This window comes from Pistacia vera, unplaced genomic scaffold, assembly GCF_008641045.1.
Source record: "Pistacia vera cultivar Batoury unplaced genomic scaffold, PisVer_v2 Contig540, whole genome shotgun sequence".
NCBI classification, from domain to species: domain Eukaryota; kingdom Viridiplantae; phylum Streptophyta; class Magnoliopsida; order Sapindales; family Anacardiaceae; genus Pistacia; species Pistacia vera.
Genome location: NW_022196380.1, coordinates 137,899 through 153,399, shown reverse-complemented (window position 1 = coordinate 153,399; position 15,501 = coordinate 137,899). Strand labels below are relative to the sequence as shown.

Below are 15,501 nucleotides of genomic sequence, written 5' to 3'. Positions count from 1 at the left end.
AAAGTAGTAGAGGTGACGAAAGATAAAATACAACAAACTTTGGTTCCCTCTCATCCACTTAGGGCCTATTACAAATCCCTAGGCCTCCATACATCTAGCAACCCACTAAGGTGAATAATGAGGAAGAGACGCCTAACAAAAACCACCAAGGTGATGCATCGGAGAATTCACCAAAAATATCTAGAGGAGGAGATGCTGAACAGAACCCCTAAAAGCTCGAAAAAAATATAGGACCTGCCAAAAGGCCGATAAGAAATAGTGCAAAAGGGGTAGGCCAAAATGAGTAGGAAGAGAACATAGAAAAACAACTTTGCCACTACCCGCCTCGCAAAAAGGACATCCCCGCATTGGTAGAACCGATGTCCCTACATGAAGAGGGTGTCTCCACACAATCTGCAAGCACATTAGCCCTTCATCTCAGGCAAGCTTGCACATATGAAGACATTTCCCCTAATGCAAGGATAACGCTGCCACATCTAGGAGGACACTAATCCTTGCTAGGGGAGGGAAAGCAATTGAACTGCACATCAGGGCGAATAGTAATCCTCGTGGGGAGAGGTGGAGTCCTAGAACTCCACATCCTGATATGCCTCGACTAGCCAGGCAAGCCTTGCATCCTCCGCGTTCAATCGATCGAGCTCTTCCCAAATGATGACAATGCGCCTACCCTTGTCGCGAAGGGTGTGGCACATTGCGTCCAACTCCTTCTTATGGTCAGCGCGAGTTGAAGCCATGACCTCTTTCAACTCGCTAACCCCTCTTCTGCTCTTTGGAATTGTTCGAAAAGCGCAGCCTGGCCTTGAAAATTAGGATATGCCTCCTGGAATAGAAAGGTCATCAAGAAGAAAAGCTGCAAGGGGGAAACCACAAGTACCCGTTAGCAACGTAAACATCTGAGCCAATAAATGCAATAAGCCTAAGGAAAAGAACAAACCTTACTTTAATCCACAACCGCTTGGGTTAACAGAGTGACCCAACTTTGCTACTTACACTCTTCCTAGATGGACCTAAGAACGTAGTCAAGAAGGGTGCCCAGCAAAGCCCGAAGATGATCTGGGGGCTCCCTCATTGCTTATAGAGGGTCTATGCAACGCCTTTGGTAACTAAGGAAGGCGAGCCTTTTAACAAACATTCGAGGGCTTCTTCTACTCCTCCTATCTCTTCTATCCTCAAAAAGGTCGACCATCAGGGCCTTTCCCCGATCAACGACACTACCTGGAGTGCCTACCTCTTGGCAATTGTGAAGCCACCCAATAACAAGAACCACATTTAAGGCTCAGCCTAGTCAGAATGGTTCAACCAAGACGTAGCCTCATCGCCATAGTCTGTAAGCCGCCAGGGAGGAATGATGCCGCCATCTCCTTATCCTCCATCATAGGCATGGAAGCTATTAGAAGATGACATTTGCATGAAAATGAAACTTCAGTCAGATAGCGAAACGCAAATGAATGATAACAATGATAAAACCAGGCAAAAAAGGTATACCAACCTTGCCTAATTGTAATATTCAGTTTAGCTAGTAGTTTATTGGAAAAATATAAGTAAAACTCACTAACATGTACTGTAATAGCGGGCCCAAAATAAATTTAACTTTATATACAAATCTCTACGTCAAGTAATAAAGTCACAAATACAAGTACAAAGTAATCTCAGACATTGGTGCCATTCACCTCCGCTACTTGACGATCCTTCCAACCGCATCTCATCTATTGCCTGCAAAAACAATGAAATCAACGGAGTGAACACTAATTGCTCAGTAAGTAAACCCATAATACTTCTATTCTTTTTCCGTTACTCAGATCCTGGATTTTCTTTCCTTACACCAAACTTCTCAATTCTTCTCAGCTCTTTCTAAGATTCTAGTTTCTTACTTACCGATATGTAAGCACAAATAGGAAAACGAACTCGGGGTAGTAGAAATGGCATGAAGCATATGCACAAATGCATACACTTTTTTCTATGCAATGCATTTTCTTTTCTTTTTTTCTGTTTCAATTCTCTCTTTTCTGTTTCTCTTCTTTCTTTTCTGTTTCTCTTATTTTCTATTCTTTCTCTTATTTTCTATTCTTTCTTTCTTTTCTATTCTTTCTTCGTTTTCTTTTCTATCCTTTCGTTCTTTTCTTTTCTATTCTTTTTTTTTTCCTTTCTATTCTTTCTTTCTTTCTTTTTTTTTTTTTCTTTTTTTAATTCTTTCTTTCTTTTCTTTCTTTGCTAATCGGACTCAGTTGAGGCATGGATTCGGAACCCTGGCCTTGTGAGTGTATTCTCAAATTCTTTCTTGGGTACAGTCCTCATCCACATGCACTTCTTACGGACTGTACAAAGTCTTCTTTCTTATTCTTAGGCTGCTCACTCAAGGCAGCATGCATGTGGCGATATTCTTCTTCTCTATCACTCATGGGTTCCTCATCGCAACAACCTTCTCTTCTCTTATCTTTTTATATCTCTTTAGGTAAAATTTCAGATTTGAGGTATTCTTTAATTATGTTTTTTAGATAATGAATCTACAATTAATTTCTTTTCTTTCTTTCTCTTTATTCTTTAATGTTCTCATACAGGTATATGTGCATATAAATATGCTCATTCTTTGCTATTCTTTCTAAATGCAAATGCTCAAATGTAAGAATGCATTAGGGCATATAAAGATATCATTATGGAACTAGTATTCTCTACCACCAACATTTTCATAACAAAGTAATAATCTAACATAATCATATATATGCACTTTCTTTGAAATTTCATCAAACACCTTACATGCACATACAAACCCTAAATTGGTTACACTTCCACATATTTCTCAAGCCACCAAAATTGGAGCAGAAACTTCCTAAGGCCAACAACCACCCTAGCCGAATTTCTCCTTCCACCCTTCCACATCCATTCTTTTATATTTCATCAACTTAAACGTACAAATAAATCACTTCTTATGGCCATAAGATTCACAAATCAAACGACCTCAATTTCAATCCATAATTCTCATCATCCAAACACACATACAACATATACGAAATTTCTCTACACAAGTATTTATTCAATCAAAGCTAAAGTTGGATTTACTTACCTTGAATTTGAGCAATTCCAACACTATAATCTATGTTTGGTAGAATTCCCCTTCCTCTTAACCCTAATAAGAATTCAAAACTTTAAAATTTAATCTCACATCTTGGTGCAAGAATCTTACCTTTGAATGCTTAGGATTGAAAATCTAGCCAAAATCTTATGAATTTCCTTGGAAATTTAGTGAAGAAATTTGAGAGAATTTGGGGTGAAGGTGGCGTGAACAATGGGTGGAGTGGCTAGGGTTTCAACTCTTGAACTTTATTACTACATAATAATATATATAGTTTCCCATTTTACCCTTGCACTTTCTAAAAATTCCATCTATGTCCCTTGGTTAATTACAATAAGGCCCTCATTTCTATTATCTTCTCCATGTTATTCTAATTTTTTTCATTCCCCACTCTTTCATCTAATTATGAGTGGAATGACCATTTTACCCCTAATAACATTTTAAAGAATTTCTTTAACACTTGTCCAAGCTAGCTCTAACGAGATTCAACTAAGGGTATTATGGCATAAATAAAGTTACGTACCTTGATATGGACGTTACACTAATAATCTCCGGTGTCTCGACAAAGGTTATGAAGCAGGAAGAGGCAAGTATCTTTCTAAAAATGAAGAAGCAAAAGCGACAAAGATAATAGCCCTAAATGAAACGAGAATATTTATAGATGGAGAGGAAGGCCTTCCATTTGCCGTCATCATTATCATCGTTTCATTGTACCTACAGAAGAGGTATGTGCATCTCCTCATTCCTTCTAGCCACTGTCATTTCCAACGCATCCGTACGCATGGGGAAGGTAAATAGATGCGTAATCATTCATTGCGCTGCCAAAGAGTTAAGTGAAAAGGCATGTGATGTGACCAAACGGGGCAAGTGAAAAGGTGTTAAAGCTGACACATCACACAGACGCAACGGATCCGATAAGATAGATGTAGCTTGCCAAAGCCATTAGACGTTGAAGCTCGCAACCCATTTGATGTGCAGGTCACTAGAAAAGAGTTTTTGAAGCCCAACACTACCCTCCAAAAACTAAGGGTTTAATGTTGTGCCTAATTTCCTAGTGGTTAGATTTGTGCCACGCGTCCTTAAGGTGTATCAAAGCCTGTCAACCAAGATCATCCCACTTGTCATCCCATCTGTGTTTACCTTCTCTCACAAGGTAATTACTGTCATAAGCATGGGTTAGGTTGTTATTAGCAGAGCCTGGTCTGTCAGAAGCATGGAGATTACTGACTTAGATCCTAATTAAAGGGATTATGCATGCAAGCAATCCCGTAATACCTAGTCTCAACCACTGCCAGACGAACCAAGTATAAAAGGAGTCCATAGCCTCCATTTCAAGAGAGAAATCCAATCTAGTAAAGTTCAAGAGAAAAACACACTCGTCTGTGTAAGAAAGCGTTTTAAGAGAGAAGGTTGTGAGGGCTAAAGGTCTTCCATTTAGCTCGTGCACATTTCCTTTGTAACTTCTCTCAGCCTTATAACATATCTAAGCAATAACATTACAATGGATGTAGGCTTGGTCTTTATGCCGCTAAACCACTATAAAAATCTCTTTTGTTCTTTACTTTTTTTATGTCATTTTTATCGACCTTGTTGGTTATCAGTAACCACATGCACATCTTACTTGGCCCCTTCTGAGGTCGATTGGGTATCTCTGGTTGGTACGAATTTGCGCATCAATCATTTGTTATAAGGATATATTGAGATATTGAAGGATATTAAAAATGAAAATCATAAAACTTAATAAATTTGATCTTCTATTTGAAAAATAATATTATTGGCTCTTCCATGACTGCAATGGAAATAATTTTGGCAAAAAGTTTAGGCCTTTAGAATTAACAATTACATTTGTGGCCAAGGTTTAAACTTTAATGCGAAAAAAAAAAAGATAAATGAGAATGCACAAAAACTTTTTCTATTAGGCTTATTTGAGACAAACCCGCCTATGTTTATTTAATATCTATCATTGTAATTCAATAAGCTATCCATGCCTCATGCCAAATCTCTTGGTACCACACCAACACAGCGTAAAATCTCTATACATGGAAAGGCTAGAGGAGCCATATATATTTTTCAATTGATGCAAAGGATTGGACAAAAGCCTTGTTCTATTAGCTTTATTTGTGTATTATCTGCCTACAGCCAACTGGCCTAGCTGATGAAGACTGCAAATTTTTTGATAGCATGTGTAAAGAGCATGGTATTGAAGCAAGGATAGAGCATTATGCCTACATGGTGACCCTTCTAGGTCATGTTGGAATGCTAGAAGAGGCATATAATATGATTGAGCGAATGCCTTTCGAGCTAGACGCTTGTGTTTGGGGAGCTTTGCTTAGTTCTTGTAAAGTTCATTGTAATGAGAGGTGAGGCTGATGCTAAACATCTCTTTGAACTATAACCTACAAAGTGTGGGAACTACATCCTTCTATCCAATATATATGCTTCCAAAAGCATGTGGACTGAGGTTGATGCAGTGAGAGATATGATGAAAGCTATGGGTTTGAGGAAGAGCCGTGGCTGTTGTTGGATTGAGGTAAAAAACAAAGTGCACATGCTTCTTGCTGGAGATGAATCACATCCTCAAATGGCCCAAATCATGAAGAAGTTAAATAAATTAAACATAAGAAATTGAAAGATTTTACAAAAAAGAAAAAAATAAGAAATAAGAAAAGAAATACTAAGAGCAAAGGCAAGAGATGAACGACGAGGGAAATGTGCGGACTGTAGCATTCAAGGGCTTGTTTGAGAGATGGTCACGCATCTTTGTTATCACGACAGATCGGGCCGAAGAATGCTATGACCATGGTGGTGTTCGATCCAATTGGCTGACTCTTGTACGCAAAACCATCGTACTTTGCCAACGGTGATTATAATATTAGAGTTGCGCGATTTACTTTGCACATATTTTTCGCTCTGTGTTCCTCGACTTTATTTATCTATTTATAGTTAAAAATAAATAAATCACATCCTCGTTATTTTTAGCTTTTATTTATTTAACTTAATTGTACGGCCTAGTTAGTAAATACACGTTTTATACGCGAATTATACGATCATCCGTATAATTCGTGTATAAAACGCGTATTTACGCACTTTTTAAATGACTGCTGAATTATTCGCGAATTATTGGAACATTCGTATAATTCGCGTATAATTCGCGAATAATTCGGGAATTATTGTAAAAGAAAAAAACCTGATTGAAACGACGTAGTTTTGGTGGGGGAAGCAGAAATCAGTGGGTAAGGGAAGAGATTATTCACGAATTAACCACCATCTCACACCTCCAGCCTCCCCACTTCCAGCGTAGCCCCTCACCGAGTACAGCCCCCAATGATTTACATCCCCGCTATTGAATTTCAGGATTTCTTTCATACTTTTTTCATTTGTTGGTTCTGATTTCGGTGGCTGATGATTCATGATTTTAGTTTAAAGTGTTATTTTGGAAAGGAGGGTAGGCTGGGTGGCTACTGGGGATTCGCTGGAAGGTGGAGGCGCTGGGAAGGAAGGGGTGAGGGTCCATGAGGTGGTTGGGCTTTGCGGAACTGGGAAGGGTTGATGACGGTTTGCTGCTCTACGGCAGCTGTGTGGTGTGACTTGTGAGACAGTGAGAGTGAGTTGGTGGGTCATGGGTGCTGGTGAAGAATAAGCATTAAGCGGTGGCGTTTTATGTAGAAAAAGATTAATAAATCCTTTTATTGAATTATTTTATTTATTGATTAATCTTATATTTCAGGTTGCATTGTAACACTAATCTTTTATATAGATTTGTGAGGCAAAATTTTAGTTCTTGATTTAATATAATTTAATAGATTAATGGGAAGTCAAAATTGGTTACATTCAAACTTAGCAAGTTTTAAATTAGTAAAGAATCATGGCTAAATATTGTGTTTGAGTTTGGAGACTATAATTTGAATATCAGTTATATATTGTATATTTGTGTTATTGGTTAATTGAATACTTTGCATTTGAAATTTTATATTGATTTTAACTAGATAATCCATAAAAGTGTTAAAACTAAGATTGATATTGTCGTATTTTTTAAAACGTATTATTGACAGTGCACCGTATTAAACTCGTATATACCCGTACCGTATTTTTTCCATATCCGAATTTTATGGCCGAATTTTTATTAACGTATTTTTTACCGTTTGTTATATTATACCCGTAAAATTCTCATATCGTTTTTTTGTCGTATCCGTATTTACTAACTAGATTGTACGGAACCCTTTTTTTCGTATTCTCTTGCCTTTTGAGGAAAACTTAACTTACTATTGTGTGAACAAATCAGAGACGCGTTTGAAAAATAAGGCTGTAACGAATGATGAACTTACTAAACAAGCTCTTCCTCTTCTCGAAAACATTCAACGCTTAATCTTCCGTACCCTCAACTCACTCAAATCATCTCTATCACAGACACAGCAAACGCATGCTCAAATTCTCAAAATTGGAGTCTCTAATGACACGGGTCTCGCAACAAAGCTTCCGTCTCAATATGAAAATCACCAAGACTTTGATGGCGCAAACCAAATCCTTTCTTCTTCTCTTGAGCCGACAACCTATTCTTACTCTACTCTTATCTACGCCTACTCAAAACAAAATTTTTTACTCAATCACTCCGTGTATTCGCTCAAATGCTCTCTCACGGTCTGGCACCTAATACTTACTTGTTGCCTAATATCCTTAGGGCTTGCACTGGTTTGTTGTCATTGGAAACTGGAAAACAAGTTCATGCAATGGTGTCTGTATACGGGTTTAATTAAGATTAGTTTGTTCAGACTTCTTTGGTTCATATGTACGTTAAATGTCAGAGGATTTGGGACGCTCACAAAGTGTTTGATAGATTAGCCCAACCGGATGTGAAAACTTTTAGTGCTCTACTTGCGGGTTACGCGCGACAAGGGTGCGTGGATGCAACGAAAAAACTCTTTAACGAGATGGGTCATTTAAGAGTAGAGCCCGATGTGTTTACTTTGAATGGTATGATTGCAGGGTTTAATGACAGTGGACATCATGAAGAGGCAGTTCTTTTATTTCAAAGGATGCATTTTGAAGGATTTACGCCGGAGGAGCATAGTGTTTCTAGTGTTCTTTCCACTGTGGACGACTTGGAGAATCCTAAGCATGGGATTCAGATTCATGGTTTTGTGATTAAGGACGGGTTATCGGAGGACAAGTGGGTCAGTACTTCACTTATTGATAGGTACAGAAAGTGGCCTGTACATGGAATATGCCCAAAGTGTTTCATGAGATGGAATGTTTGGATGTAGGTGTTTTCAAGCTTTTCTTACGGGTCTCTGTAGGAATGGTCTTGTTGACAATGCATTGGAGGTCTTTAGGCAATTCCAAAGCCAAGGAGTGGAATTAGATGTTGTGTCTTGGGCGTCAATGATTGCTGGTTTCTCACAAAATGGGAAAGGTATTGAGGCATTGGAACTTTTTAGAGAGATGCAGACAGCGGGGATGCAGCCAAACAATGTTACAATACCTTGCTTGCTATCATCCTATGGAAGTATTGCAGCATTGGTGCTCGGGAAGGAGGCTCATTGTTTTTCTATCAGAAGAGGAATATCTGATGCTATTTCCGTGTCTACGGCACTAATTGATATGTATGCAAATTGTGGAAGGATTCAAATGTCTCAACTTTGTTTTGATATGATATCATCCAAAAACTTGGTTTGTTGGAACGCTATAATGGGTGGATATACTATGCCTGGAGAGGCTAAAAAAGCTATAGAGATTTTTCATTTGATGCAAAGAAGTAGACAAAAGCCTTCTTCTATTAGCTTCACTTGTGTATTATCTGCCTACGGCCAAGCTGGCCAAGCTGATGAAGGCTCCAAGTTTTTTGATAGCATGTGTAAAGAGCATGGTATTGAAGCAAGGATTGAGCATTATGGTTGCATGGCAACCCTTCTAGGTTGTGTTGGAAGGCTAGAAGCAGCCTATGATATGATTGAGCAAATGCCTTTCGAGCCAAACACTTATGTTTAGGGAGCTTTGCTTAGTTCTTGCAGTGTTCACAGTAATGTGAGTATAGGTGAGGCTGCTGCTAAACATCTCTTTGAACTGGAACCTACAAATTCTAGGAACTACATCCTTCTATCCTATATATATGCTTCCAAAGGCATGTGGACTGAGGTTGATGCGGTGAGAGATATGATGAAAGCTTTGGGTTTGAGGAAGTGCCCTTTCTGTAGTTGGATTAAGGTAAAAAATAAAGTGCACATGCTTCTTGCCGGAGATGAATCACATCCTCAGATGGCCCAAATCATGGAGAAGTTGAATAAATTAAACACGGAGATGAAGAAGTCAAGTTACTTTCCACATACTGACTTTGTGTTGCAAGACGTGGAGGAGCAGGATAAGGAGCTGATGTTGTGTGGGCATAGTGAGAAATTGGCTGTAGTGCTTGGACTTCTTAATACTCCAACAGGAGCTCCACTTCATGTGATTAAGAACCCAAGAATCTGCTTTGATTGCCATGTTGTTATAAAATTTATATCCAGTTTTGAGAGGAGAGACATATTTGTTAGAGACACTAAGAGGTTCCATCATTTTAAAGATGGAGTTTGTTCTTGTGGGGATTATTGTTGGAAAAATGTTATAGCTGACTCACAAATTTAGCATCACTCATTCGCTCTTGAAAAGGAGGAAGTGAATTTGTGCAATTGAGTCCTTTGGTGATGTAGGAAAATTATGGTTAAATTATGATTCCCCGTTGTTTCCCTTTCTTTATTTGATTTTCTTATTTATTTAGGGTTTCATTTTAGGAATTTAAGTAGTTTCTTCATTTCATTTGGAGTTTTGTTTATATAGGAAGTTTCAATTTAGTTAAGCCTTACTTTCTTATTATATAATTCTTTTTCTAATGATACATAATATAAGGATTTTCTTATTTCTTGTTCTCGTAACATTAGGATTAGTTTAGCATAAATAGGCTTGTTATTGTACAAACAATGATGAATGATTTTTTTTTTTTTAAATTTCTTGATGATTCCTTTGTGAATTGTTTCGTTGTGGATTCGACATCTTCTCGTGCATTCGCCATTCGTTGTTCGTGGATTCGAGCCACTATGCTAGAGCGTATCTCATGTCTATCCAATTTCTATTATGCAAGTGCTTTTAAAGCAGTTTTATATGTTTGATTCAAATCCATTTTAGTGATAATCTTTTGTTTCTTTGGCATCTGATAAAATACTAAATACTCTGAGAGATATGTGTACATATGAGTCAATGAATGTCAAGCCTTTCCCCGGTTTTGATGCATGTTGGTTGAACCTTTATCAAGTTCAACATAACTAAAATTCTTTGCTTTTGGTGCTTCTTTATTGGTGGAATGGAGAACAGAAACTGGACACATTCTTTAGGTACTGTATAGTATATAAATTATTTAGCCTGTTTTCCCAATTATGATGAGTAGTATCAGTTACATGGAATTTATGTTCTCATTGTATCACTTTGTTCATCAGCCTATACTTTGCCTAGCATAGACTTTTTTTTTCCTTTCAAAAAAAATAAAAATAAATAACAATGAAGTTTTTCAATTAAACAAAAAAGTGTTCTTCCTTATGAGGAGGGCCTAGCTCTTCCAAATTATACTATAGTAGTATAAACAGTACAATCTTCAAGGCTTTAGGTAGAGTAGACAAGTATGTTTGATATTTAAAAATATAGGACAAAAAGATGAAGAATCCAGTAGGACAGTTTAGTATTCTTTGTAGTCTATTGAGAAATTCTTTTGTGCAGTTCAGGTTGAGTTGAACTTGATAGACAAATGGTGCCATGAACTTGGTTCGCTCTATTATAACTGTTACTGTCTTTTAAATCATACTGCTGTTATTCCATTATAAAAGTTTTGACTCTTGTATTGTTTGTACTTTCAGTATCCTGTTTGCAATTTCGGTCATAGATCCATGCACATGCACGAATGGGGGGACGAAGAATGTAGATATGTCTCTGCTTCGGGCCATGTCATGGAAAAATCTTGAAGCTGGTCTCTGATATAGAGAGGCTTTGCCTCCATGCTTTGGTCTTGGGTAGATGATTAGGCTAAATTTCTTGCACTAACTTCTTATTTCAGTATGTGGTATGTTTTAGGATTATCATTTTATATTAGTAAGTTCATTCATCCTCACACAGGAGACACAATACATTTTTCCCATGCCTAACGCCTCTGGATTTTACACAGATTTTGAGCTAATTTTGGGAACTGGTACCTATAATGTATTCACTGTCAATCTAACTAACTAGTTACGTTTAGAGATTGGCCACATCATTTGTTAATTGCTAGACTTTGCAGGCTGATTATATTTTGTAAGAGTTACAACACTTATGGGTTATGCTTATTCACTGGCCTTGGCTGACTATGTTGATTTAATTGCTTATTTGAAATGTGTCGAAGAAACCTCATCACTCAAATGTCAGATATATTCTTCTCAGTAACTAGAGATCAACAAAACTAACGCTTCTTTAGTGTGAGGTACCTAGTTTTTGCTAGACTATTCTCATAGTTGCTTGTTAGAATTGTAGCCCTTTATCAAACACAAGTAATCTATAACTTTATATGATGCGACTACTGGAAGGGTTGTGTAGATTGATGTATTTTAGATGGATCGGTGCAGATTCATGTGGTTTGACTCCAAAAAGACTAATATAAACCAAATGTTACATAGAAAATCCTAGATGACGTAGGTATATGTTCATCGGTTCAGTTACGAAAAACAATGTTCATCTTTCACTCTAGAATAATTGGATATTATCTTTGTACTTATAGCATGGTTTTAGCATCCCATAAAATCAACTAAGATTTTTTTTTAGTGATCAATCAAGTAGTCAGGTCCTTTAGATTGAAAGGGTCCACTTGCACTCCACCGTGGATTGACATAATTATTGTCCTCAAAATAAACTGGAGTAGGTTTTACATTCTCACTCGCTTGTAAAGATGGTTAAAAACCAAAATAAATATTCTAGTTGACGATTCACAGCTCTATCTAAGAACCTGTTAAGAGTCGTAATTGGTCATCATATAGCTTAAATAACATTTAAGCTACATCAGCACTTTGTACCGATTCATATACTTTCTTCTCACTCACGAAACTCCATCACTATCATACTCACCACAAATCCCTCAAATCACTAGCAACCTAAATAGCTTTAAAATAATGAATCAATAAAAACACTAAGAAGATTGACTATATAAAACCTATCGAATGTGAAAACGAGAATTTAGACGTAAACTTGAGCTAATATCAAAGTGCATGATGTTTAAAATATAAATTAACATCATGCACACAAACATCGTAGGTGTACTCGTCAATTTCTACAATTCTTTTTAGATTGAATCTTTCGTTTTTTATTAGAGAAATACAATTAACTAGTTTACAATTTGAAAATAATATGCCATTGATGCTGTGAATCTTAACATGATGTTTGAAGAACCACTCCAACAAGTGGAAAGTCGAGGAAAAATTCAGCATGTTTACAATGTGCAAAGCACAAGAAATAACAAATGCATTGTCGTGGTAACTGCAATTCTTAATTGAAAAAAGAATTAAGCACATTCAAAAGGAAACCAGATTGAACTCCTACACTTTCTGAGTTTCTCCACCCACCCAAATCAATATTGAAGTCATGCAAATTTTATAAACTTTTTTATTTAGATGATAAACTGCAAAAATTCAACAAGGCATCATGAAATTGAAAGATTTTATAACAACAACAGCAACACAAAAAAAAAAAAAATTATATATTTAAGAACAAGAAAAGAGATACTGACAGCTAAGGCAAGAGATGAACGATCAGAGAAACGCATGGCCGCAGTGTTCAAGGGCTTGTTTGAGAGATAGGCACGTGTCTCTGCTAGTAAGGCAGACCAAATAGAAGAACGCTTCGACAATGATGTTGTTCGAGTCAATTGGCTAACCCTTGCACAAAACCCATCGTACTTTTTCGACAATAGCGACTGGACTTGAATACTACATTTAGATGAATTATTAAGAACAAAAATGTAACGCCCAACATGGAGGTACATGATTTAATTTATGTTTTTATAGCCCTTAGTTAATTTTTGTTAAAGTTATTTTAAGAGAATATGAAGAAATTGCCTTAAACTTGCATTAAGGGTAAAATAGTCTTTTCACTCAAAATTAGTTGAAATTGTGGGGAGTGAAAAGAGATAGAATTTCATAGAGAATGCAATAAAAATGAGGGCATTATGGTAATTGACTAAGGGACAAAGATGGAATTTCTAAGAAAGAGTAAGGGCAAAATGGGAAAGTGTGTTTATAAAATAAAATGTTAAGGGTTTGAAACCCTTGTTTCTCTCTTTCCACCGCCACTATCCTTCTCCATTTTCTCTCAATTTTTCACTCAATTTTCCAAGGATTTTGAGGGCTTTTGAGTGGACTTTAATAGCGTTTTGATCCTAAGCAACAAGAGGTAAGAATTCTTGCTCTATATCTATGATTTATTTGTGTAAAAGTTGAGTTCTTATGAAGTTTATGCTTATGGTTAAGAGAAGGTTTGAATCCAACAAGAGTAGAGAGCTTAGTAGAGACTACTCAAGTATAAGGTAAGTAAATTCCACTCAAAATCCAACTTAAGTTAAAGTTTAAGAAATCAAGTGAGTAGAGATTTCTTTTAAGCATGCATATGCTATGATTATTGAGAAATTGAGATGAGATTGATGATTAGTTATGGTTGTTGTTGGATATATTTGAGTATGAGAAGTGTATTTGATTGTATGATGATGGGTTGAAATTGGAAGAATTGGAGAAAACTTTTGGGAGTGCTTTTGCCATTTAGGGATAGTGGTGATACAAGAGAGTTTTTCTCTCAATTTGGATGGTTTAAGAAACAAATAGAATGGTAATTAAATTAGGGTTTGTATATGCACATTTATTGTTTGATGAAATGCCTAAGAGAAGTATGAGTATGAGTAGAAACCTTAATTTTATGCAACATTGCATATTTGCATTTCATGAGTGCATTTAAGTCAGAATTCTAAGCATGAGTCATCCACATGCATATATTAGTATATGTGTAGTAACTTAGGAAAGAATAAAGAATTTTAAGAATAAAACACTCTAATAAAGAGAAAGAAAGAAAAAGCATTAAAGAATTAAAGAAAGAAAAAGTGTTAAAGAAGAGAAAATAATAGGTTGTTGTGATGGGGAACCGTGAGTGTAAAGAAGAAATTCTCGTATACACGCCACCTTAATCTAGTGGCATAAGAAGAAGAAGAATTGTACGACCCGTAAGAGTGTATGTGGATGAGGGTTGTAGCAAGAAGAATTCCTACATGCACGCCACCTTAATTGAGTGGCCTAAGAAGAAAGAAAGAATTGTGTACGGTCCGCAAGAGTGCATGTAGATAAGGGCTGTACTCACTCACACGGCCAAGGTTCCAAATCCATGCATCAATCGAGTCTGATCGGCAAAGAATAAGAAAAGAAAGAATGAGAAAGAATAAGAATAAGAAAGAATGAGAAGGCTTGAACAAGCAAAGAAAAGAAAAACAAGAAAGAAAGGAGAAGCTTGGGCAAGCAAGACAAGAAAGAAAAGAAAAGAATAGAAAGAAAAGAAAAGAAAAGAAATAGAAAAAGAAATAGAAAGAAGAAAAAAAAATGCATTTTTATGCATTATTGCATATGCATTTCATTCATGCATATTACCATGAATTTAATCATGGTTAGAAAGAATAGAAAGAATGGAAAGAATAGAAAGAAAGAACAGAGAGAAGGAAAGAACAGCGAGAATTAGGAAGAAAGAAAGAACAATAAGAATTAGAAATAGAGAAAGAAAAGAGAAAGAACTAAGAATGAAAGAAAGAAGAAGAGAATTAAGTAAGGAAATAACCAAAGAAGAAGAAGAGATAAGGGATTTACTTACTACACATTTTTATGCTCACCCCGTTGCTTTTCCATATTTTTGCAGGAAATAGGTGAGCAGCAGTCGGAAGGACGTCGACAAGCAGAGAGAATTGGCATTACTGTCCACCGTTGCTAAGTTTTGTACTTCTTATTTTGATATATGTAAAGAATTATATTTTGTAAGTAAAGAAAAATTTGGGCCTAACTATTTTCATATGTTAATTATGTATGTTTTCATTGTATATGTTATAAAGTATACTAGTAGAAAGAAGTCATTACATTTTTGGTATCAGAACAAAGATTTTGGGATTTGATAGTGTGCCATTCTCACCGCCGCAACATTCCGTAGCCGACCGTTGTAAGTTAAATTTTCTTTCCTTACTTAAAGTGTTGCATGAGTTGATTAAATGTGGTTGTTTTGTAGATGAGACGTAAAACCCGAGCAAGTAGTAAGAAAACAGTGAGTACGGGGGAACCTTCTAATCCACCAGAACCTACTCCCCCTACCCTTGATGAAGCTAGAATTTGGGGGATTGTACAGCAAGTCTTAGTAGAAAGGCAGGGAGA

General features: G+C 36.5%; 1 pseudogene; it reads left to right on the top strand.

The window, feature by feature from the left end:
- Nucleotides 1-3,851: 3,851 nt before the first annotated feature.
- LOC116107578 lies at nucleotides 3,852-9,775 on the top strand (annotated as a pseudogene).
- The last annotated feature ends 5,726 nt before the right edge of the window (nucleotides 9,776-15,501 follow it).